Source organism: Mastigoproctus giganteus, chromosome 2 (assembly GCF_048544385.1).
Source record: "Mastigoproctus giganteus isolate SK-2022 chromosome 2, ASM4854438v1, whole genome shotgun sequence".
NCBI classification, from domain to species: Eukaryota; Metazoa; Arthropoda; class Arachnida; order Uropygi; family Thelyphonidae; genus Mastigoproctus; species Mastigoproctus giganteus.
This window is the reverse complement of record NC_143576.1, coordinates 58151146-58178884: the sequence shown is the minus strand read 5'-3', so window position 1 is coordinate 58178884 and position 27739 is coordinate 58151146. Positions and strand designations below refer to the sequence as shown.

Sequence of the window (27739 nt, the reverse complement as noted above, 5' to 3'; positions counted from 1 at the left end):
GCAAATTATACTTATACACGTCTAGCCGATAACATTATTCTGCTGGAAGATGTTATCACCGTTAGGGAACGGAAGAGACATTTTATTTTATTTTATTTTATTTTTATTTTATTAATAAAAAGATACACAACAGGTAACCATTAACAGTGTATCTGAGATCAGATCAATAAACATAATAACAATAATGTGAAATCCTACAGGACGATAAACATTGATACAAATTCAAACAATAAAGCATATGTACAAAAGAGGATTGTATTAAGTTAAGTTACCGGTAAAACAAGTAATAATTAATCCGTTAGAGAATAGAAAAATAATATAACAAATAATAAGCTACAATAATTAGATGTGAGCTAGTCACTTTGCAGTTTAAGTGAAGAGGCAAACTTGTGGATGGAGTTCATCAGTGATTGGGAGTTGTCAAAGAAGTCAATGCGAGAGTCATTTGCTGATTTGCTGATTCTGTTCAGTGGACTGAACTTCATTAAGTCCGTGTTGGCAGAGTCAAGGCGAAACGGTGTAAGGTTCCTGACTTGTCTACAGGGAGCATTGAAGTTTATTTTACTCAGGATATCAGATGCTTCATAAATTCCAGTGATTACTTTGGCTAGGAGGGCGATGTCAGCAGTAACTCTTCTAGTGCACAGAGGCCTCAGATGAAAGTAATCACACAGCGATTCATAATACACTGAGTGATAGAATAGAGGATTGCGGTACGTAAGGTAACGGACAAAATTTTTTTGGACTGCTTCAATTTTGTTAGTTAAAGTCTTTGTGTGAGGATTCCAGATGGGTGAACTGAATTCAAGGATTGGCAGTACAATAGTTTTATAAAGGATAACCGCATATCTGTAGTTTTTGAACTTGTATGTGTTCCGTTTGATGAATCCCAGTGTTTTGAATGCTTTGCTGGTGATTTTAAGGACATGGGCATCGAATTTAGCACTGCTGGAAAAGAGAATCCCTAAGTCGTTAACTTGGTCACACCTTTCGATGATCACAGAGTTAATACTATACTCCGTATTCATTAGTTGTGGAGATCTGCAAGATGAGAAAGAGATAACTTTGCACTTCGAGGGGTTAGCAGACAAGCAGACATCCGACCACGTGCACATTTACATGTGCACGTGGTCGGATGTGTCGGTGCGATAAGTTTCCGCTGTCAGACGTCCTTGCACATGTACTAAAGACCAAAGTTATCCCAGAAAAACAATTCCCAGAACACTGCCGCCACCAACCTGCAATGTCCGCACCATCTTCACGAAGTCCATTGCAGCTGTCATCATCATGCCCCACACACGCACTCTTTTCAATCAAGTGAAGCGCAAATTGACCGCGCAGTGTGAAGTCGGGTGGGAATGTCGAGTCTGCCACATGCTCTGATATGTCATCATATGGAGTTTATATTGGATCGCCTGCAGGTTGCTGTAGACCGAGTTCGTTCTTGTTGAGTCCCAATTTTCTGAGCAGTGTAGACAGGGTGCCAGGACAGGTCATGGGGTATTGTCGATAATAATAAGGAATTTTGCTAATAGGGAAAAGCAGGTGGTTATCCCTTTGTATAAGGCCACGCCTTGAGTACTGCGTACAGGTCTCGAGGCCTCATTTTAGGAAGAATGTAGAGTTGCTTGAATGAGTACAGAGAAGGGCAACAAGATTGGTAAGGGGAACGAGGGGGTCTTCTTACCAAGAAAGGCTTTAAGTTCTGCAAATTGTAGCGTCTGGAGACTAGCCACCTGCGAGATGTATAAGTGATTAAAGTGTATAAGGCCTTGAATGGGTTGAGCAGGCTCAATTCTGATAGGATTCTTTCTCTTGCTCAGATTATGAACCTGAGCATAAATTTAAATTGAGGAAAGGCAGTTGTAAAATAGATGTGCGGAAATTTGCCTTTAGCCAGCGGGTGGTTGATTGCTGGAACAAACGTCGGAATAAACCACATCTGTCGTTGCGGAAGTTGATAGTTTAAATAAATTCAAGGAGGAACTGGACAAACTTTTAAAGGGAATGGATGTGTGAAATGTGTTTTTTTTTTTTTTTTTTTTGATGCTACATAAACTTTCTTTCTTGCATCACATGCCTCTACTACTACGAGTCGCTGCAACCATCTCTTACCCCGTGCATCCCCACTGTTTCTGCATCACAGGTGGTGCAAGTTAAAAATGTATAAATTAAAAAAGATTTTACTTTGCCCCCTTTTGTCTGCCATTCTCACAACCTAAATAGCTCACTAAACAGGCTGCCGTGGAGATGTTTATCCACTTTCCCCAACTTCGCACCAACAATCCTGCCTCATCGACAGTCTGTCATGTTGTTGCCTTTCCCCATGCACGTCACTTTGCAACAACGCGTGCCGGATGTAGCCATACCCACGCATCGACTGTTGACTACACTTTTATGCAGGAGGTGCAATCTACTCGGCGCCTCCGTAGCCAGGTGGAAAGGAGCAGCAGTGCGTAGCACACGCTTCTTGATTAGTCTGGGATTCGAGCCCGTGACCACCAAATACGGAAGATGCGGAAAGGTCAGGCAAGGACTAACGCATATCACCGGAGCAATATGGCCTTAGTTGCTAATGCTCCTAAAAACCAAACAACAACAATCTACTCACTGCCATTAGGAAATGTGATCCTGTTTCACTATCCTTTCAATGTACTCGCTATTATAACAAGACGTAGATTTTTTTGAATAGTTAGTTTGCGTCCCGTGCGCTGAAGAAAACTTGTATCAAAGATAATGTATTACCTTGTCAAGAAGTAAACGGTTTCTTATAAATGACCGAATTTTTCTACCTCATTTAAGCAAGTAAAATAGCCACATAAATTTAAAAAGCTTTTAAAAATGAGAGAAAGTATTACTTCATCATAATTGAACTAATTCATTTCATTAATTCTGAACGTATATTTGGTCTTCGTCGTTAGTTTTATAGAATCGTTTTCAGATCAGTCTTTCAACTGTTTCAAGAGTATTCCCTTTTGTATACAGTTCCTGAGCTCTTATATATGAGAGTCTTTCATCAAAGTAAGAGAGTACTGATTATACATATTCAAGTTATAGCCTAATGACTCCTAGTCCCTATATGAGGCGAGTCCTTAATAACAAGCTCGTGCTGTTTTTAATATTGAATTAGTAATACTCTATTTAATGTCAATGAGAATCCTAATATGAAATATATTTTCAGATGATTGCATGGAATATTAAAAGGTTTCAGGAAATATTTCAAAAACCTGTCCTCTAAATTATGAAGGTTCTAAGGTGAATTCTGAACATGAAGATCTAAATGATGAGTATTTCTGGCATTATTTATTACTGAGTCCCCTTCAAGTCTTTTAATCGGCAAGATAGGTATAAATTTCGAAGACTCCCCAAATACAGTAATATGCAAGAAAATTACCCTAAAATCGCTGCTATTCATTCTGTTGTCCACCTAAGTGTCGCTGTGTACAGTAAAGCTCAGTTGTGTGCACCGGGTATCAGTACACAGTTTAAAACTATGATCAATGAGCAAGTTCGTGAGAAGCTATTTCTGTTGCGAGCCAACGCAGTTAATATGAAAGCTGTTTGGGCTTTGTTGACAAATGATTATCTTCGCCTTCGGTGCTATGCGCTCCCAAAGGACGTTGGTTTTCTCTGGTGATGTTGAACATCTGCCAACTTTCTCGTCACCTATGTATAAAGAATAACAATAATGTTAAATTTTCAACATAAAAAAAACCTTAGCGGTCCTGTACTAGTCCTGTACTGTTCTGTTCTGTACTGTTCCTTGTACATGACCGCTAAGGTTTTTAAGGTTTTAATACGAAAATAAACAAACCTTGAAGGTTTGTTTATTTTCGTGTAGTATATTAATCTTATATTAAAAATTGGCCAGGGGTATGTCCTTAAGGTAGTCAAACAAGTTTGTTTATTATCAAGAAGTAAAAAAATGAAATAAAAGAAAACCAAAAGTTTTTGGGGCCCCACTTTCAAAACTTCAAAAATCATAAATATATTAAAAAAAAAAAAACATTTTCGTTATTCTTTAAAAATATATATCACTTTGTAGTGTCCTTGCTTGCTTTCAAGAAAAAATCCCAAAAAGGACCAATTTAAAGGGAAGGAAATACTTATTTTAAATTGTTTTGTGTCCAATGACTTAAAACATCCGATCATAACTCATATGCATTTTATCTTGACTACCTGGAATGGTGTTTTGTCGCAACGTGATATCTAGCCTATATCTGAAAATATTTTACAGACCTGTCATGACTACAGTTTTGGAGCAAATAACAAGAACGAATAATAAGATGCTACTTCTTAATAAGTAGCAGTATATATACAAAGAGATTTAAGCATAAAAGTTGTTTTATGTGTCAGACATCACCTCTTTCTGTGAGAAAACTAATTTGCAATTTGTGAATCGATATGAAATTGTGAAGGCACTTCATCACGAGTTGCCTTGGTATTACACAACTCGAAATAAATGTCACTGGTCCAATGAAGAAGTATATTGCTTTTTATTTTTATACCATTCGTAGTTTGAGGCTTTTGCCTTGAACTTAATTAAGCACAAAAAATAATAAAAAATGAACATTGCCTGCCCACTTTATTAGGACCTTGAAGGTTTGTTTATTTTAACAAAAATAATAAAAAACATGTAAATTGAAGAGGTCACATGATGTGCGATGTGTGTTCAGGAAATCAGTACAAAGCCGTGTGACCCGATTGGTATCATTTGCGTCTTTACACAAAGGTAAAAGCTTCGGAAAACTTCCATCAACACACGCAACTGTGACCTAAAATGTAAGGTGACAAAATGAATTACTCGACGTCTGAAGCGGATTATCAAGGCGTTTTCGTTGCTAACGACGGAAGAGTTAACCTCTGAATTTCTTGCTAGAACATCAAAGGACATCTGTACCCGTACAGATGTCATTTGATGTTCCCTCAATAAATCGTGGTAGGTCATCTTGAAAGTGTTCTTGTCCATAGGGATAACATGCAGTATCTGATCAGCAACGATGATCAGATATGCTATGGTACTCACTATGACCTGCAGTTGGATCAGGGATAAAGGGTAAAGGTGGTTACAATAAACCCAAAGGCATTTTACGAGCAATCCAATGCAGGGATTGTTAATAAAGTTTACGGGAAATTATTTTGTAGTAAATTGCATATAATCTTGTAAAGACCAGCGCTATAGGGATATAAGAAGTAGAAACATGAATGTTTATTAAATCACTGCAGCTCTTAAAAATAAAACTAGCTTTTGGTGAAGAAACACAAAATTGACAAAAAAAAAGAAACATACGCTATCTCCCTGGTTGTTTGTGAAATGCGTTTTTGAATACTCAGCGTGTAGTTCAGATTTTTCCATTTAAAATATTCATTTCGTGGATTGTAATGGATGAAAATATCCATTTTCCCTTGTGAATATATTTTTAAATTTATGCAAATTACCGTATAAAGTAACGATAGCGCCTACTGTATAAAGAAAGAATAAAAAACATGGTTTATATTTTCTACAAAATTACAGATAACCCTTAAAAATAAAATAATTAAATTTTCTGTAATTATTTTCGGAAGATAAATTGCAAAATTTAACAAAACTGACGGTAGATTTAAATGTCCTAACGAAGATGTCTAAGAAAACAAAAATTTCTAATTTGAATTCAATAAACGAATTTTGTACACAATTTTTGTAATACGTTTTGCTCTGGACGTGTCTTTCTGTAATAAACATTACATGACAAAGATTCTATCTGTAACATTCATTGCGTCACTGGTATTTTCTCCTCGCTTACAATGATTACTTAGTGGGGTAATTTTGTACAGAAAATGACACAATAAGGGTCGGTTCGTTGCCCTAAAAGGAACCAACTGCTTACATTATTGACCCCAAATATATTATTTAAAACTTTCACGATGGTATTTTTTTTTTAAATTTGAACGGTGGAAGGCAAAACCGAGATTTTATTTCTTCTTTATAAAATTTTAATTTTGATGTGCTTCCATTACGTTTTATTCCATAAATTTCTAGAATATTTATCTTGTATTTATTAAGAGTTGCGTATATACCTACACTCCTTTTCATTAAGAAAATATGAAGGAAAAAAAAACTCTGTTCGTGTTGCATTGGAGTACTATAATTGCCCCTCTATTTGTGCTTGGTCAATCCTAACTTCTTCTTACTTAGTTAATTAAATCCCCAAACTCCTTCACCTCGTAAGACCTCATCACATTACAGACTAAGGATGTTTTCTTTCCCACTATTTGGCGTGGATGTGAAATATAAAACTTTGATGATAGCCGTAGACGAAATCAATAAAACAAATAGGTTCGGTTTATTGCTGGGTGTGACTCTGTGGTTAACCTGAAATTGCTGATAGAGGCGTAATAAAAGGGAACATACAGAGATAAAGGGTGTAATATGGGAAAGATATAATTTACTTAGCACAAAGGGTTCGATATAAAAAATTTACTTCGCTGGAAGCGAATACGATATTTAAGAAGTATTTTGGGAACGAAGAGAGAGAGACAGCATTTGTCTTTGCCAGTGAATGAAATATATTGTTTCTTTAAAGATTTTTCTTTTTTATAGGAATAGCGAGGATATAAACAGTCATATCTTCACATATATAAATCATAGGTGAGTGCCCTACCTACACACCCAGCCACAATTTTCGTTCTTTTGTTACATGGAAATACTACAGTGTGCTTTGCTGTTTCATGTATTATTTTCAAGTTTAAGCGAGGGTCAAAAAAGAACAAGATATAAAAAACTAAAAAAAAAAAAAAACACACTGGACTGATGTGTTAAGTGTTTATGGATTGCTGTAGGAAGTGTTTATTGCGTGTGTTTGTGTCGTGCGTGTGCTTTTTCCTCGGAAGTTCAGAGGAATGTAATTTTGTGTTTAAAGATGAAGGAAGGGTTACCCTTTCATTAAGTAGTGATAACACCGAAACAAGCGATGTCTACAGTGTTAATTTCACTAGTGCGTTAATAACCAGATGCATAATTAGAAACGTGTTTCTTTGGTTCCTAGTGGCAAGTTTAGTCTTCTGGTAAAATTCAATAATTATTGAATAGAAATTAAACTTTACATGGTTATTAACGAGTTACTATTACATGGTTATTCGTGGGTTATCTGAGATATGCTGGATAACTAGTTTACCTCTGCAGTTTCAGGAGTTGAGAAATTCGATTTAAGAGAGTGCAGAATGCGTAACTAAGTTAAATCTTTATCTTAACTAAATTTTCAGGAATTACTTTCAAAATGCGATTTTCGCAATAAAAGCTTGTAGAGTTATATTTGTTTATGTAAAGTTGTTGTTGAGTGACTAGAAAAAATTGGGCACAGTTAAAATTTTGCAACAAAGGAAGATAAGTAATAACCTACCTTTTCTGTCTACAAAGTCACTTTAAAAATTATTTGCAATTTGAAGGTTGTAAAGATGATTTTAAAGAAGGCCTCCTGTGTGTTAAGTAGGCCTTCTTTTGTGTGTATAGTTCCTTAATACATCTGTACTAATGAATTTCTCCTTACCCTTGAGCAGGTAAAAGTTACTGTTTTTAAACCTCTTTGAACACAGAAAGTCTTATTTTAATCCCTCCCCCCGCTCCATCCTATTCCAGTAACTTGTCCAACAGAAGTTATTGGGATGAGGAGAAGATTAGAAAAAGACTTTTTTTTAGAGTAAGCAGATATATTTTTTTTTATTCGCAGTTATTAGTGAATGCATTGTCTTTAAGAACTTATACTGGACTCATTCTACGTGGCTACATCTCCATTGAATTTTATTATAAATTTGGCCTTTGATTTTAATGCGAGCAGAGGTATCTGAGATTCAGAAACTCTACCGTCTTGGTTTATTTTCATCTGCCTCTTTGCATAATCTGTGCATAATTCGCTGCAGAATATTAAATATTTATGGGTTGCGCTACAAAAGAGGTATTTTTTTTTGGAATTTTTTAGGTATTTTAACTTAATAACAAACTTTAGAATTCAATTATACCACTGAATGGTTGCCAACGATTCAATGTTTATACGAAGCAAACACATTCGAACAAATTATTTACAATATTTACTAATTATTTCAGGGCGAAGTCGCATTTTTTTGCTCTTCAATTCCAATATCATTAGCAGAAAAACCTCTTCTAAATGCACTTAAATTAGTGAGTTTTTAAGTATATTTTACAATTTTAATTAATGTGCGATTCTGAATTATATATTTCAAGGTAGGATATTAGTATTTTCGAAATTATTGAAAATAATTGACAATGGTATAAAAATATAAATATATTCAAAACAGCATTGTATTGAAAGTATATTAAGATACATTTGTAATATTTGCTTTAATTTTTACAAGATCACTTTTAGATAGTTCTAATGTAACTCATGGTCTCTTCTGTGTTCCCGATTCTGTGTACATGCTATGGCACTGATGCATGAGAATGAATCACTGAGAATGCGGATTTGAGTCAGTATTTTATTGGGCGCTGCAAGGTACACCGTGGGTTAAATCAAATAGCGCGTGCGAACTGGCAATGATAAAAAATAAATATCTTCCTATAAATTTGCACAAGAACATTTAAGAAACAGGTTCAGTTGAAGTTCGTTTAAGGATTTTTTTCCTCTAAAGTTTAAGCCTTTCTTTTAAAAAAATTCATATGTTGTACAAACCAGAAAAATTGTAAGAAATATAAAATATGCTTCTTCTGGTAAATATTTAATATGATTTTTTTTGGTGTTTCCCTCCTCAGTATTCTTAAACATTGAAGAAGACAAATAAAACACCATAAGAAAGCCATATAAAAAATCCAACATTACTAAAATTTAAAAAAATGGATATTTTAAGAAGTTAGTGGGAAAATATATATTGTGGCACTCTAGTTTTTCGTTTTAATCTCGGGGGAGGGGGGACGGCCGCAATATGAAGAATGGCTTTTTTGGAAGCAAAATGTAATATTTTTTTACAACTCCAGTCTCGTGTTCTCTCTAGCCCGCAGTAAATAAAATTCTGAAGACTGAATTTAGAAACAAAGTTAATGCACAAAAGTTAATGGCTGTTGACTTGACTCTGTCATCTGTGGTTTGTTGGATAATATTTTCTTTTATATTTAGTATTCTAATTATCCCTGGAACACAGAAATAACTAAGAATTGTGGTTTGGTGAGAAGTGAATTGGTGAAGATTTTGGACTTAAGAAACAACGATTATGTTAATTACTATTTGACTCTTACCTTGTTCTGTTGAATAATACTTGCTTCGCAATATTCTGATTATCCTTGGACTTTTAGGCTCTCCCCGTTCTAATGAATTGAAATTTGTATATGTAGGAAGGTGGTGTAAGATTGTGAATTTTGATGCATATTCTACTTTGAACAGAGTTAAATTATCTATGAATGTAGAGTATTGAGCTCCTGTTATAACAGCACGGTCAACAGGTTAATATGGAAATAACTAGTATTTAAAATTTATAGAATGAAATTGAGTTTTTTAAGGAATAAACTATCAACAACCTACTGAAATCGCAAGGAACATAATGTGCTTAACTTAAGAGGACGATCTTAAGATTATATCAACTAGAGATTATATCATGAGAGCTGGATCGACGATACACTGAACAAAACACGCAACTGTGATATAAGAAAAGAGAGAAAAAGGATAAAAAATGCTTTTTTTTTTCAGATCCTGTGGGCGTGAGTCAGGTGCGATGCAATAATATATATGGTGTTGAACAGATCGGTACGCTTCTTTAAAGGATCGGTAGAATAAAAAAAAAAAAAAATGGGTAGTTCTGGCCGCCTCCACATGGCAAGGAGGCCAGGTTGTCGTGCACTCTGCAGCCCACTCAGCTAATTGGTCAACCATACAACCAAACACAGATACATAAATGCCACGTAAACTGAATGGACAAGATATACTTATTTACATTTTTTTTTTTCCATTTTTTAAAAGTTTTATAGAATCTGCTCTGTTTAGTTAATCCGTATTGTTAATCCCTAGCCTGCTTGTCATATCCATATTGTGTGACATTTAATCCTTACAATAACATACAAGTGAGTGCAGTGCATCCATTCTATACATAGTAAATCACTGAAGTCGGTGAAATGGTATTGTTTTCATTACATATGTATAATAAATTCCAGGGTTTGAGGCTTTAGCGCTAAATTTTATTTCAGTCCTTAAAATAAATAAAGGTTAAATTGTACGCATGTGTCCAATACGATGTAATGGATCATACTCCCCAGAACAAAAAGAACCTGGAGAACTACAGGGATTTAACTTGTCTAGTAAACTACCAGATGACATCCTTCCTAGTCATGCCTTGGGGAAAGATTAAGTGTCGGCTGGTTTAGTTTAAAACGATATACTATAGTTCTATTGGGGGTGGGGGACTTTGCATTTAAGATAACATTTTTGGTGATAAACATAACTCATTAAAACATGGGATGTTGCCTGGACCGAAAATTATGATGCAACAGACAGGTTGTCAGTTGTTAAGGGATGTAAAGAGAGATTATATCATGCATATCATTTGATTTAAATAATCACATGGTATGCAAGGCGCTGCAGTGATGAGGTGCATTTGTTATCTTCTGATGAAACTGCAGTAAATATTGAAATAGCTGTATTATCTGCAGTGCGACTTGCACTGATAGCATAGAAGTTTTAGAGAGCCACGTTTATTCTTCTACTTTTCACCTAGTGGCGGGGCTGTGTGTCTGTTCCTAACAAGTTATATTTGCTAGGCCAGCAGCATACGGATATAGCCCTGCTACTTCTGAACGGAGAGAATTAAGAGCAAATGATATCGTCATGGACATCGGAGTTTGCACGCGATATGATATTGAATCGATTGACTTCCTGATTACTTCATAGGAGTAAGTCGATTTTTGTAATATGAGATGGTGACCGCAACTCCACAACATCGATTAGCAATGGTCATGCGCCGAAGACTTTCTTATCTTGGATCCCCCATGTTACTTGAATGGCTTAATAATAAAGTCCAGGTAGGATAAGAAAAGTTCGAGGGTTAACTTTTTTATTCCAATTTGCTGGTTATTGTTTTTACTCCAAACCAGAGTTTGGCTTAAAAATATAATTTTTTTACGTTCATAATCATTCCGCAAAATTCCAAGATTGAGCTTACATTCCAGAATGTCTTAACAAATCATTTTATTCTAATGATAGTATGATCAGGTGCACTCATATTATCATCATCGCTAAACTTGGCCAGCGTTTTACTAATATAGACCTAGCACCATTACTCATATTTAACTTATCCCTTCAACTCAGCTGGTTTGCTAGATTTTATCACGTTATAATCACCATATGAGGCATCTTCAGCCTCATGTGATGATTATTTTCCACGAATTTCCAAGCAACAACTCACGCAGGCCATTAACACTCTCCCACTCACAGCAACCACCGGTGACGATGGCATCTCCCAGTCATCATCAAATGCTTAAGCATCTTCATTATCGATCCACTCCCCAACCTATATAACAGATGCCTCGAAGTTCATTACTTTCCACCACAGTGGAACTGTTTCTCTGTCTGGCCCCTTCCTAAGCACCAACTCACCCAAGATAAGGCCCATCGTTTGCACCTCTGTATTGCTAAAAATTCTGCAGAAAGCACTACTACCGTCCATCCATCACCCATCAAATTCTCTTTGACAGTCCTCAGCAAATACACTATGGGATATCAGAAAGGTCCACTATAACTAACCTTCTAAGATGTGCAACCACACTGCACATCTTAGAAGCCTTAGAACAAAGACAGGAATTTTCAGTTACTTATCGTGACATCCATTCTGCATTCTGCAAAGACCTTCATGCGTCACATAACTGCCGGTGTGCTTCAAGGTGGGAGGGAATGCTTGTCTGGCGTTCTCTTCACGGCAATCATGGTGCCGTTTGTGGCCAACAAATGCGATTGTATTACATATGCTGACGATGTCAAGCTGCTTACTAGGATATCACCATCCGACTCGGCAGTCGAAACCACTCAGCGAATCAATAACAATGGGCCTCGGCTGCCAAATCCAACATTAAAAGGGCATTCTCTGCTGCTTAATTCTGGCCTCTAAAATGGGCTAACACCAAACTCCACCTTCTCCCAGCTCTCAGATCAACCCAGTTAATAGATGCCCTTTAACTGCGCAGGCTCCGATCCTACATCGGAGAAAGAAAGCTGCTGTCCACCATCAAGATGGCCACCGTTAAAATTACAGAGCTGAACTTCTGTAATCACTGCTCTTGGCGCATTATTCCTCCTTATCTCCTGTCTTTAGCACAGCTGCTAGCAAACCCATAACCGGCATTTTCCTGCCAAAGCAAATGCTGCCCTCACTGCAAGCGATCGACGGTGACCTCCAAGAAGTAGCCAACAATAAAAAATTACAGGAAGGGAATCCTCGTCGAACTGAAAATGTAGAACTGTGCTTTGTTTCCTTCCAATAATCTGGGTGCATATCATGTAACATATATATGTTTTTCTCATGTTTATCTCTTTTGTAAATATGTATTATAAACCCCTGGCACCACCATATGCCGTGACGGGACTATTTGTATGTATATCATGCTGCAATTAAAGATTCTATTATAATACTTTAATAGAATTTTAATTTTATTAAAGTAATTTAAAATAATTTTATTCATTTTAAATTACCTTTGACCATGGCTAGCGGCGTATTTATAAGTAAGTTGATTGATGCATTTCATCCTGTCCATGACTAATAATAAGTATATTAAATATATGTTTGCTAATTTAAATACATAATAACGTAATACTTCATTTAGTAACTATACCGGTTAAAAATACATCTCGGGTTTTAAAATATATCTCAGCTTTTAAAGATGCATCTTATTTAAAACTTCACATTCTATAAGACATATTTGTTACTTCAGTTTAAAATATAATAAATTTATATCAGTTAGCCCTCAGTGCATTCCTGTACGCCCTGTCTGTTCTCATCTTTTCGTAGTTTAACTTCAGGGAATTGCATATTTCAATGATGTCATCCATGTTAACTCGAAACATACGATGGTATGTTCCGGGTTAGCATAGCATCGACAAGAGATGTCATATTGGCTGGGCTCTTCTCATTTGTATTGGAAAATGATTCCGATACTCGAATCGGTAGTTCTTCTTGATGTGAACTACCGATTTCCGCCAGATGCACCCCATGCTGAAAGTGAGGAACTGTGCCAGTGTAATGATGTTTCGCATAACCACTAATTGTCTCCAGGTACACCTCCAAGCGATACCTGAAGGCAATTTCAGGTTTGCATACAGGATTTATCTGGATCCCTAGATAACGCTTCCGGACTTTTTGTGATTTTTTGCACCTGTAGTAGTGATGTTGTTTGTCAAAATGTTTGAATGTTCTTTGGTCTCTTTCTATCAAAATGTGTGATCGATCGTTTAAGGATTCAGCTTTTGAATTTCGTCTTCCACCTCCTCATGATGTTTTACACAGTGGTTCATGGGAATTTTGGCGCCTCCAAAATTCCCAACCCTACCTTCTTTTCGCGTGAAATCCTTGAGCCCTGCTTCAGATGACATATCCTTTGAAACTAAACAAAATGCACTCTTTAGTTAAATACAGACCGACCCGTTATTATAATACCATCTGTGATATTAATATAGCAGCGTTCCTCATTCATTTTAGGCCATGGATCGCTTTTGTTTCCTTGCTTTGCCGGCTGATCCCCAAATCAAAATATCATTTGGTCTTATTTTACTCAATAAAACAACGATTGACAAGCGTATATTTTTATATTTTTAACTACCTTAAAGTTGTCCTTGCACATTTCAAAATAGATAGATTCAAAAAAATAACTAAATAAAAATATCTCTGTACGCAATCCTCTTAAGACATAATTGCTTATATCATGTTTTCCAGAAATGATAGAGAAAAATATTTTAAAAAAATCTTGCCTCTCATAATTTGCTGGATGGATGAGGCGTTTTGTTTTTGCTGTAACTCATTCGTACCGCCCATAATGAGCAAGAAACCAACTTTCTTGTGGACCCCCCTAGAATCCACGAACCACAGTTTGTGAGTCGCTGGTATATCAACATTTTATGTCATTTGAATATCTTATGGTGTCCCAGGTCTTTCGATATCATGTACTATCCTTGAATTATAAGAAACTTTAGATTTTTAGCCGTCTCTCTGAATGAAAAGTAAAAAGTATTATCGGAGAGTTAATTAATGCGACATACTTTTGTCTTGTATGATTAAGTAGTTGCTGTTGCTAACTTATTCTTTCGCACATATAAATTTTATAACAACATAAAGCGGACTAATTCTGATAACTTCGCGTGATCTACTTTATTTCCATTAAGCCAAATTTCTCTCCGGTATGTGCAGAGTTCTTTACATTGATTGTCTTTAGTCATTTACTAAGTAAACTGCTAAAACTTCTGTCACACAAGGAAAAAAAAAAAGAAATAGTTGATGAGTTTTATAAAGTAAAAGTTGATAATTTCTGTTAAAGAAAAATGGTGTTGCACTCCTCTTAAGTATTCTTCCATGTCTCACTCTTGTCGATAAATGCTTTGTAAAGAATGTGGCACAGACAGATACTCACAATTGAGAAAATAGTTTATTTTAATAAAGAAGAAAACTAACAAAGATGGAAGTACAGAAAGAGGGAGAGATGATTTATACTTTTAAAGAAAAGAGAACTGAAGAGAGTGACTTCGGGCTTCTGTTAGTTCTTTGCAGTCTACATAAGATCGATAAAATTGTATCTGGAAGGCATTCGCTGATCAATGGTATACTTTCCCATCTCTTCTTTTAAGATCAGGCCAGTTGATTCAATTCCTAATACCCGAGCAGCAAAGTATATTAAATGTGAACTTTCCTTGGACAAGAAAGATAACATTGGTCTTCTTTTTTTTTTCCGGAAGGCAAAGAAATCGAAATACTTGGCAATAATTCAGAAGACAATTTACATCCATTTTTTGCAGAAGCCTTCTTTCCAACAGCGAATGAATTAACGAAATTACTTTCCGTTTTTCCTCAATGCAGATACGTCGACCGTGTGATTAAGTAAGTTGCGATTGTTTCTAGAAAATTGTAGACTATACACTGCCGCAGCCTTATCTGTCACAAACGGAAAACAAGAAAAAGATGTATGAAATTGTTTTGCTTCGCATGATTTGTGTTTTTCAGAAGCGCTTTTCATATTAACTTCCACGCACAACTTCATACGTACGGAAGCTTCATTTCACTTATTAATGAAGTAATTTTGTTTCACAGATTTGACAGATACACAGAAGAAATAATTACATTTTGTGTTCCCATTTGTTATCAGTGGATAAAACGGCGAAATATTTTGAATTGTAATATCTTTAAGAGTCGAAAACCAATACGCTTCAGCCAGTTGCTTATCTCCGATTATATGGTACCACTTCTGTGTAATTTATAAGCGAATCTGTTATTTTATAACAAATGTACAGTCACGCTGAAATAAACTTTGTATAGAGGTTAGCAAAATCATTCATGCACTTTACTACCATCATTAGAAACGCATAAATGCTTTATATGCTGATCTGCACTTAACGTTAATTATATAGTCATGTAGGAAAAGTTTTTTATTGTCAAATTCTGAGGAAAAAGTTTGGTATGTAGGGAAAAGAATCCTAAATATATTTACTATTGAGTGTAGGTTTTATTTGTCTAGTAAGGGTTTATTTTATTTTTATTTTTGGTGGAAGGCGGGAGAGGGTAGGTATATGCATCGAAAAAGAGACTTGCTAACTGATTCATTCTTATTGCCACCCACTGTTCATAGTCCTAAGATATCTATGCCCCCTCTTCCTCTATGCCCCTATTTACCACACGTAAACCGAGATAGATTTGCATATTAAACCATACTTCATAGATAGCATCTGAAGTAAATTTCAAAATAAATAAGAGTTAGTTTAATAATATAAAAGCAGCGACCTAGGATAAGATCACACGAATCCATTTATAAATCTAACTATATTGTCAGCCTTTCTCTTCAAACTTGGTGAACTTCTCCATAACTAAAATTGAAATGCAACCTAAGCATGGTCTATGTCTGACTGAACTCTGCCTCGAAATGAAGCTGCTGGATGAATAATACGGATCAATGGGTGAAATGAATGCCAGTTTGATTCATTGTTAAATTATGTTGTATGGAATGAATATTTATATTAGCTCTATTAAATTAATGTCTATCTTGCATTTTGCTTGTTTGGAAAGGTTTAAAAGCATTATTTTTACTCGGAATAGTTATCGACAATTTTAGAAAACAGTTATTTAAATTATATGTAAACACTATAAACACACTGTAAATCCTGAAAATGTCCGGAAAGGAATGATTCCAACGGTTAAGGAGAACTGTCAACCTTAGAAGAAATGCTCTATGTATGGAAAGCTAGCAGTTGTATAAGGAGAAATTTTCTTTTTCTTCTTCAACTCCCCAAACAGTTTCCTACTTTATCCGCCAAAATATATATTAAGTTGTCAGATGCAGATGCAGCTACTCTTTTTAACATGACGCGCATACTTTAAAAGACATCAAAACGATAAATCCCGTGATATTTTAACTCCGCATATGATTTTCCAAACTCCGTTCGTTATTCTCTTTATCAATCTTATTGTATATTGGAGTAGGCCAGATACTATTAGATGATTATCTTAAATTATAAGGTCAGTACGGTTTTGATCTGTGATTGGAATCATCTTCCTGTTCAAAAATAAATTTATTTTGTAAAAATTTTTCTGCAGATGGAATAAATTCCTGTTTGCCTTAAGGATTTCCCTCCTGACATTGCTTTGCGCAATACAAATCTGTTTGCTGGCGAAGAAATCCCGACTGGTTGAAATATAGAAGAAACCAGACAGATTAGCTTTTTATTTATTTTATTTTTTTCCAGAGAAAGCACAGATGATTTCCAGGAAGAATCGTGAAAAACGGAATTCAAAATGCTGTAATTTAGCAAATTTAATAGCATGAAAGCGGTTTTGTCGCTTGAAATTTAAGATTAATTCAATGCTTAAAAGGTGTCAAAAAAGTTTATTGAATTACTCTAATGATAACACAGATATTTAATAATGTTCCATAAATTTCTCTAATATTTATCAGTTTGGTGCGGAATTACTGGAATGAATATTTAATGAGTATGAAAATTAGGATTATTCGCTTTTTATTATCCGCACATTGGTCCTGAATTGAGCAATGTATGTTAAGCAAATGTTATAGACAGTTACAAATTATTTTCATGATAATGACAGTCCACCTGTACGATTAAGAAAAACAAGACACTCAGGCAAGGTGTCAACGGTAATACATATGATAAGAAAGTTTTATAAAGCAAGAGACTTCTCCAGGCAATTGAAACTCAACAGTATTTTGTTAACACCAGGGCAAAAATGACTCAAACAGCAAGTGTTTCTAGAACTGAACGTGCCATGAAATTGAGCATAATGACACAGCATAACAAGAGCTATCATCAGTCTGAGATGCAGGCAGATTTGAAAAGGTTAATTGATTATGCAATTAGAGTTTCTGTTCCGGGCTAATCTGCATGTTGTATGGGATAAAAAGCTCAGAATAACCCTACCCCTTCCGCCTGAGATCAGATGACCACAGCGTTGATTGAAGACGACTTCAGAAATTCCTCTTATCATAGTCGGAAATTGAACAGACCTCTCCAAACGAGTGAAAATTAGCAAAACCACAATACTGTTGCAGAAGACAACGTTTCTGGAGTCGTGGATGATTCTGATTACAATTTGTAAATCGTGAAAAAGTATGTATTCTATTCCACCAAGAATCTTGTCCGATTCTGCGACAGCCAACATCGGCCCCTGCTTTACCAGGGGCCGATCAACCACCACTAATCTTCTCACTATCTGGCAGCAGGTTCTAGACACCTATGGGAGGACATGTTGATGTGATCTACGCAGACCTAACTAAGGCTTTTGACAGTAGTATGGGCAACGTTGCGCCTCAGCAGGGGCCCGGCGGCTAAATAGCCAGATGAACAACGGTACACGACACTGCATCCCACAATATCCATGCACTTTTAAATCTCTGGCCTTAACAGCGTACTGTAACACACGACAATGTATACTATGCGGAGATAGGGGAAACCTCTGGTGCCGTTAGACCATAAACACACTTTACACTATCATCTTACAAAAAAATTAAGCTAGTAAGGAATATTTGAGCCGCTACTTTCTTTATTGATGAGTTACGTATCGTGTCGGAAACATAGGGTTATTATCGGACAGGAAATTTCAAGGGAATTTATTCCATCAAAAGGAGTTCCACAAGGATCATCTCTTGGATCTACCACAATTTGTAGAGCGAGATTGTATTAAGATTTTAATCTTTGCAGATGACGTGAAACTTTACTCACGGATCAACAGTCAAGCTAATGCAGATAATCTTCAAGCTGCTCTTAACTCTGTAGCTAATTGGGTTACTTTAAAATCCTAGGAAATGCAGCTCAATTTCCTTTGTAAGTTCAAGAAAATTTATGATTTTAGTAAACCAATAGTGCATCAAGGCTATTCCGATTACCAGAGTTTCCGATGTTAAAGATCTGGGCGTTACTTTTACCGTTGGATGTGCGTTTGATATACATATCAGAAATATATTACTCCAAGCTAAAAAAAAAAACAAAACAAACACACTGGCTTCATCAAACGGCAGACTTATAGATTCAAAGTTCCTCAGTTCTCTGTGCTTTTATTCAAAGCAAGTGTACTCTCTATACTAGAATTTGCTGCTGCTATATGGAACCCGCACTATACATATTTGATACAGCAAATTGAATCACTAAAAATGAAATTCATCCACTATCTCTCCAGACGTAATCCCATGTTTTACCACCGAATTTTCTACCCGAATCTCTGCTCTTACATCGAGCTTCAATCTTTGGAAACTCGGCGAACTGATCTCGATCTAAAACTGTTGTACCTACCTGCCTGATATCTTTTATGCCATATTGACCTTCACGTTCCGGCGGTGGCTACTAGGTTCGCAATTGGTTTACACCCAGTTTACAGTCGTCATTTTTGTTAACAGGGCACGGGTCAATGAATGAGAAATTATATGCATTGGGACTAAGTGACACGGACCTTTGTTTTTGCGGGGCCAGGGAAGGCTGGCGGCACATACTATATGATTGTCGAATATATGACAATTGCAGGACAGCGATACGTGAAATTCTTGAGAGTATAGCTCCAGGAGAAGAAGCTATATTTTTAAGAGACTCTAGTAAGTTTCAGATGCTCCAGGTATTTGCTAAAGAAGTATTTGAACTAAGGAAAAGTATGATTCCAGTGATACGAGCTTGATAAGATCCATCTGGCTGGAGGCACCGAAGTGTCTTTACGCTGCCGTTCTTACTGGCTGCACAACTGGAAGATCTACCCTTTTCTTGATCTCTCTCCCCCCCCCCCTTGGTTTTTCCCTTTTCACTTTTGATATATATACGTATGCATGTTAGCGTATATATGCTAAAAACCAATATATATATATATACTTAGTATATATATATATATATATATATATTTTTTTTTTTTTTTTTTTCTCTATTTATTTATTTCCTTTTTTTTTTTTTTTTATTAATATTATTATTTTGTTATCTTAGTTAATTATTTCATTCATTTCTTTCTCTTCCTTTCGGTTTTTTTTTTTTTTTTTTTTTTTTTTACTCCCTCTGGAGTGGGCCCCAGAGAAGGAGAAAAGAAAATAATAATTAAAAAAAAAAAAAAAAAAATTATTTTTTTAAATTTTATTTATTTAAGTTTTATTTATTTATTTTATTTTTTTATTTTATTCTATTTTATTGTATTATTTTTTTTAAATTAAAAATTTTTTTTTTTTTTTTTTTTTTTTGTCTCATACTCTGAGACCATAGGTGTCCCATCTACTGGAACTGGCCCACCTTCCCGTGGTGTGGACGAGTACCCAGAATCATCTGTCCAGGTGACTGATGCTTCTGGGTAGCCAAGCGGTCAGAACATAACAACAGAACACACACAAACCTACGTCACACACATCTGGCCCATTTGTAGTGATACTGTTCTTCACAGAGATACGAGGCGGAGTTGAACTGACGTTCTAGGAGCCGCCCCTTACATAAACACATGTCCACATGTCCACACATAGACAGAAGACGACATTCCACATCAGTAACTCTAGGTTAGAGATATCGAAGAACACGTTCTTATGAACAAGTATGATCTGGATATGACTGTGAGCAGTGTCACAGAACTATCTGTAGCAAGTTGGCTGGTTGACAGTTGGGTTCAAGGTGAAAGTTAAGATTAAATAGTATATATTCTTTTATTTGTTTACATTTTAATGTACAATCTTTGTATCTTCATGCACTTTCTGTTCTGTTATACACTTTAACTGGGCGTACGCTTGCTGTGTATATTATATGTTAATAATATTAAAATAATAATAATAATTCTCCACAGCAACTACCATTAGAGGTAACCTATTCCGACAATGAATAACACGCCGCCCGATGGTGAACTTTAGGTATCTAATCTTCTGTTCCATCTCAATTTTATATTCGCCTCCCTTGTTCTAGTTTACTTCACCCAACAGCGAGTGCTTACATCCCTCATTCATTTTGAGTATTCCTTAAGGCCTTTAAGCACTTCGATCAGATGATCATTTCTGTCATGTCTACTCTCCTGGCTCTGCAGTCCAAATTTTTTGTAAAGCTCTACATAGGTACAACCCTTAGTAACCCTAACCAATTTAGTGTGCATTTTTGGACCCTCTCGATAAGTTCTATATATATATTTTTTCTTTTTTTTTACACACGGTTCGAGAACTGAATACAATTCTAATTGTGTTAGCACCCTTTTATTCTTTCCTCTAGTAATTAATTCATCTCCATGATAGCCTTTCCCTACATACAAGCCGTTACACTTATTAGGATTAAATTTAGTTGAAATCTTTCAGATCATATCTGTAATCAATCTAAGTAATTCTGAAGCTACTATAGCCGATTATTTACCATCCTAATTACCTTATAATCAGCAAATATTAACAGCCTTCGCTGTATATGTTCGTCATTAGTATCAGCGAAGGTGGTCAGAAATAGGAGGAGTCTCAGCACTGAGGGACGACGCTTGCTAATCTAGTCCAGTCTAAAGAATGACAGTTTATTATCATTCCCTGATCCACTTAAGGATCTTTCAAATGGTTCCAGCGCGCTGCAGTTTGCATAACAGCATCTCGTGGGGGAGCGAATTAAAATCTTTGGTGAAATATAGGTAAGGTAATGCGGGAGGAATGAGTTACTACAGATGAGAGAGAGAAAAAATAAAGGGGGGGGCGCACCACGTGATTTTTATTGGAAATTGTACAGAAGATCGCTTACAATCAGTCGAGTAAGTGGTGTTGGAAGCGAGACTTGTACTGCTAAATTCTTTCGGAAATGTTTATTACAGCAATACATAAATTAATTATACTTTACATTTAATAGTAGCGAAGATATGAAAGTCATTTGAAAACTGTCAGATTTTTTTTTTTTCGTGTACATTTTCAGCAGTATAAAGTAAATGAATTATGGGATTAGTGCGCCCATATTATGAATCCTTAAGATAGTGGAAATGCGATTTGTTATGTGTTTCAAAACTATCTGCCATTTTGTTCTCAATTTCATTTGGTGCGTTTCTATCTTTAGGGGGGGGAGATACAGACGGCGCATTCCTTGTCATATACGGTACCTGCTTCTTGATATTCGAGTAATATAGATGTTACTACTCAGCAGGATAGCCAATTTTACGTCTTCCTGTTCTGTTTAGTAAAATGGCTAGATTCTACAGAAGGACAAATAATCGAAGGTTACAGTCACAAGGTGATCAGCATAATGGCATGCATGCTATAACTCAAGTCAAAACTAAAATTAGGGAAGCAGGAAGATTCTTCGATATTCCACAAAGAAAATGTTGATGAAAACAAGAAACCAATTTTCTTTTAAGGAAAACTAAAAATGTATTTCTCCGTTTCCTTAGATGAAGAAGAAAATAGGTTTCCTCTTTAATTAGAAATTAGTTTCCTTAATCCTGTCGTTTCTTTGCGCGATACAAATTTGTTGGCTGGAGACGAAATCCCAAATAGTTGAAATGTAAAAGAAACCAGAGAGATTTAGCATTTTTTTTTCCCTTTTTCTAGAGCAAAGACGATTTTCAAGAGGAATTAACCGTCTGTTCTTAAATTTCTTGAATTTGCTAAGTCTTTAACAGATATACTCACAATTACGACCAGCCCAAAAAAATACATGCGAAATTTACGAGTATGTCATGTTTTATAAAAGTAGGCTGTTCTCAATGAATACAAGTTTTCTACTAAATACATTCAAAAATTAGCTTTTAATTCATCGAAATGGAATGAAATTATAAAGAAAATCATTTCATTGATTTTATGAATATGATTTTAGACATATCACTCCGTTAATTTTGAATTTATTATTTGTTTTAAGTTTCTAGAGTCCCATCTTTCTAGTGCACCAGAATGGTCTGTCTTAACGCTTTGGAATTTTTGGTGTATTTTAAAAATTCATTTCTGCAAATTGTTTTATCTTTATGCAATATATATATTTTATTCAGCAAAACCCAAGTCTGAACACCTTTCATAGTACTCATATAAGTTACTGCATGAATAAATAACTCGAGATCCGCTTCGTCTAATAATCTAATCATTGGCTGTAGGGAGAGATCGGAGTGAATTTGATGTCTTCCTCGCTGGAAAGGATCTACAAGGTAAGCAGCTACATAGTTAGAGGAGAATATCCTTTCCCTGTGGACCGCTTCAACGACATAAATGACCTGCGGGTTTAAACCTACATTTTCGACCACCTGCCTTCGCGACGGCCAATTTTTTTTCTTCAATAAAACGAAACTAATAAAAAAAATATAGAAGATAACTTCTTGGGCCATTGTATTCGATCCATGGTTCGATTTTAAAGCCCAAAAAGTCTATAATAATCTCTCTCGTTCGCTCGCTCGCAGAACGCTGTTTTAAAAAAAAACTGCTTCAAACTATACTTAATTAAATATAAAACTACAATTTTAATAATCACTAATAGGCAGAGATTACCTTAACAATCTTAAACGTTTGTTAAATTTTTTTAGAACCTTATTGACACAGGTCAACTCAAATAAACAACCTTTCTCTACTTTGTCTTTTTAAACTTGTAATTTTATACTCGCTACTTGCTTTCTCTGATGGCCCATTCTCAGACTTTGAACACCTGGCTTCATCCTCACTAATAGATCTGCCTTATATGAATAGACTCTCGTGATCAGAAACAATTTCTAACTTCCCAATGTCACGGGCACAGTGAACCAGACCGAGAGATTGAAATCGCTTAGCCTGGACGGTGTACTGTGTTAATCTCGTTAAATTGGTGTTGCTTCTTCCATTTATTTGTGCGACTGTCCTTTCGTGGTTTTTGCGTCTTTCTTCTAATCAATTTTATGAAAGCTTAACTTTTCCATCTGTATCCTCATACGCTATTTGCAATATTTTGAATTGTAGTCGCATTATTATTGAACTTATGTTTCAAGTGGCTGTTGAGCTTTCTTGCATTCATTTATTTTTTCTCCTTTCTTTGAGTGGAGCTACCCTTAGCCAAAAAAATCTTGTAAATCCGTCATGCATATAGACATGGTACAGTATACAGATATTAATAATATTCCTATATACATGAAACATTGTATATCATCAATCAATTCAATTATCAAATGACGAATCAACTATACTGTGCAATGGTCATCTCCTCTGCTACAGCACAAGTGTAGTGTGTTGGTGTCAAACGGCACCAGGGGTTTCCCCCATCTTTCCGTTGCTTTCATTGTAGGTGTACCAGTTCGCTGGGAAAGCCAGAGATTTAAAAAGTGTGTAGATCATGTAGTTGTGTAATGTTGTTCCTCTGGCCATTTAGCCGCTGGACCCCTGCTGAGGCCCAACGTTGCCCACACTTCGCCCCGAGCTACAGCACAACGAGGAAGAAGGCTAAAACAGAAACCGATGAAGAGACACTGTCCACAGATGAGCATCACATCCTAGAGACTGATAATCGCCGATAATCTCCAAAGACAGTGCGGGAAAAGCCAGGTTTTGATTCTTGTCGCCAGCCTAGATTGAGAATGCTTTCCTTTGGGAACGAAAAGAATATTATATACACACCGTATCCGAATTACTCGGGTTTGAGGACAGGATTGCCATGAAAGTTGGGTTCGCCTTTTCTCATAAAAAGGTAAATAGACCATAAAATATACGCGATTAATAGACACGATACATTCGGTGTTCTCATAACCTAAGCAACCCAACCCATTTTCCTTTAATCGTTCAGCAATCGACGATTATTTTTTTATTTTTAGATGACTTTTCAAGAGGTCGATTATTCATCTCTACAGATCTGCAGTATGTCACTGTGGACATCCACGCAGATAATTAAAACCGATATTATCAATACATAGCTTGAGGTTCTTAGCGTCCCTAAGGCTGTGAAAACTTTTTATAAATACAGTTCCCGTTTGTCATCAGCTGAACGCTTCTACGAGAATGTGACGAAATAAGAATGAACTGAGTAGAGCGAAAACTTGTAGCGATGATGCACTGTGAAATGTGTTTTTTTTTTTTTTTTTTTTTGTTCATTTTTTTTATTATTTTTTTACCATGTGAGCAGTTTTTCGAATTCTCGATGTGTAAATATGTTATTTATTTCGTATGCCAACGCACTTGATCTATATGTGAAGAGGATAAATTTAAAGATAAAACATAATAATTACTCAGATTTTATGGTAAAATTCGCGACACTTAGGTGTTGAACTGAGTACTTTAGGCAGCTCAGAAACGTACGCTGAGAATATTGCGTGTCTTTAGAACACTGAGAAGCATACTTTTGTTCTAAAAATGTTTAACTTTTATCTAATTTTTGAAAAGATAAAGAGCTTCTCATGACCATCTGGATATTCTCACGTTGTTCTTTGCAAATATATTAAAACTACACATAATAGCAGGGTGCAGTTAAAGAAGCAAGACTCTCCATTATAATGCTATTCATTTCGCTGTTCATATATAAACGTAGTAATTAACCGCTCGAAAAAAAAAAAGAAAAACAAAAACTCGGAATCTGTATTATATAAGATGGTGTTTTAAATTCAAATCGTTAATGGTTCTCCCAGACGGAGTATCTCGGTAATGTGGCTGGCCATTAAATGCAGCATTTCTTTTCTTTATCGTAATTCGTGTGCGGTTTCTGTGGGCCTTCCAGAACTTGGGCGCATTGACATGTACCTAAATGTAATTGATCAATATGTAACCTTTCAAGATTATTACTTTTCTTTTACTTTTTATGTCAGTATATTATAAACGGCGTTTTTGGGACCACTGTATTCGATGCACTGGAGGCGCTGATGATAGGAATGCTGCTGTTTTTAAAATGCGCCTTTCAAATTTATGTTATTAATGATTACGGTGAAAACATATGCATATTCGCATGGTGGTGAAGTTTAATCCAAACAAAATATTTTTACCGACTTGCATTAAGGGTATTTGCAGAGGAAATAACGTATGAAAAAACAGAAAAATTATTCTCTCATTTTGAATTGTGATGATAAAAGGAATGATGGGCTTTGGATGCCAGTGAAGATAGTAATTTTCCTTATATATTAATAGCGTTAGGAAATATTTTACGTTTTTAGTTAAAGCGAATTGCTGGTGCTCCTTACACACATAGTATCAAATGGAGAGTAATTTTTATTGCTGTCGAAAGAAATAGCAAATCACAAAAATGTAAAAATTTTCATATATTAATAAAAACAAGTTTTCGAATATAACGAAAACCACAGACGGAAACTGTATAGAGCATTTCTGAAGTCTTGAGCTACATTTTGAATACGTAGCGACATTCCTGTGCACTCGAAATCACTCGTGAAATAAAATTTAGTCCCTGTTTTCTATCTTTCCAAATATTTAGAAATGACATGCATTATATAGTGTAGTATCAAATTCTGTAACATAGTTTAGTATGGAATTTAAAGCTGATGTATATCGATGCGCAAAATCTTTGCTTGAAGATGTGTCTCAATTTTCCAAACAAAACAATTATGGAAGCAATCCATAAACTTTGCTGAAATTACTGAATCTGTGGTATACAAGCAACAAGTGTGTGTCTGAGGTTCTATTAGTGTCTGGCCTTTTAGTGTCTGAGGTTCTATTGTCGGTTAGAGCATCATGGGCATCACCATGACAGCAACTCACGAAAAATTTATTTCAAACTACTTATAAAAAAATATGGAACTTAAGAAATTACACAGGTGCAGAATATTTTTAAAAATCTGTCTTATTTAAGAAATAATAATAACGTATATATCCAGTAAAATATAAGTTTAATTAAATATTTTGGAGCTTTCAAGGCTGAACGTGCCTCTTTGTCAACAAATTCTAACAGAATGGAAACTTTAGAGATAAAAATATTTTAACGTACACAGAGTTGTGCGTGCAGTGATTCTGTCTTATTTGCTGAAGGCCCTCTTTTTAAAATCTTTCGCAGCCACACATGTTCCCTTTCTTCAAGAAACCGAGACGTCATCTGTTACGTAGATGACCTAAAAATCCTCAAAAGAATCGTGCCTTGTGACCGGTTCGAAAATAAAAAAAAAAGCCTACAGGTAATTAAGTAACTTTAACCTTAGAATCAACCTATCCAAATAATCCATAATAGTGTACTCACTGAAGAACCACTTCACTGAAGTCTCCGTATCCCTTAATAATTTGGAAATGCTTGTAGTTACATTCCACACTGAACTAAGGATAACTATCGACCCTAAGCTCATGCACAAATTAAACGACTAACAAACAAGTTTCGCATGTGGGCATGTGTACAATTCAGTACGCTTTACTTCATTTATTCAACAATATGTTCTGCCACCTTATATGGAACCAAAATTTAGGCCTTCGCCACCATGACCAAAATTAAGATTTATGCTAACGAGTACTGGCTGCTGCGGTGGGTCACCAATAAACAGCGCATCCCTCTTTAACTGCGAATAACCCAGATTGTTCATTCTCTCGCAATTAAGAGACTGTCAGCTTTACTCGCGAACGCCGCCTCACCTTCACGTTCAAGATGTTCTTCGAAAAGTTCTGTGATTCCAGAAAGTTTGTCGGACGAAACTATAGGCAAAAGATCCTGGATAACCTTTCTTTGACCTGAATTAATCTCCGGGCGGTGATGGTGACATCTGATGATGTGTCCGTATTTTAACTTATTAATTTTCACTTGAGGAGTGCTGCCATTAACTTGATACAGTCCACAATAGGGAACACAATAGAGAACCTGCCAGGTTCTCTATTGTGTTGTGTAAAACCTCTGGCCAAGCTGGTTGTGAAGAGTATATTGCAGTTGTATCAGTTGTATAATTTTCTCTGAAATAAAGAATATTTATTTATTGATTTACTTTCGCATGTAAAAAAAAGATAATCGACATCAGTTATGCTGCCATGAAAATAAAACAAATAAATTTTCTGTTTACGTTCCTGATGGCCAAATAGGGTAAGAGGAGTTTACAATACAGAGACTAAATGATAAAAGACCGTCACCGTATTTAGCAGTAATGTTGAATTCATTCTACGCCTCAGCTGAAACACGCACTACCGTACCCTCACATTTGATCACTCAGATACGGGATGCTGACCACTAGGAAAGTTTAATGGGTTCCA

General features: G+C 35.7%; 1 protein-coding gene across 2 annotated transcripts in view; it reads right to left on the bottom strand.

Moving 5' to 3' along the window:
• LOC150089315 (lachesin-like) overlaps positions 1–27739 on the bottom strand; it is a 758400-nt gene that overhangs the window by 644113 nt on the left and 86548 nt on the right. The window lies entirely within an intron of this gene.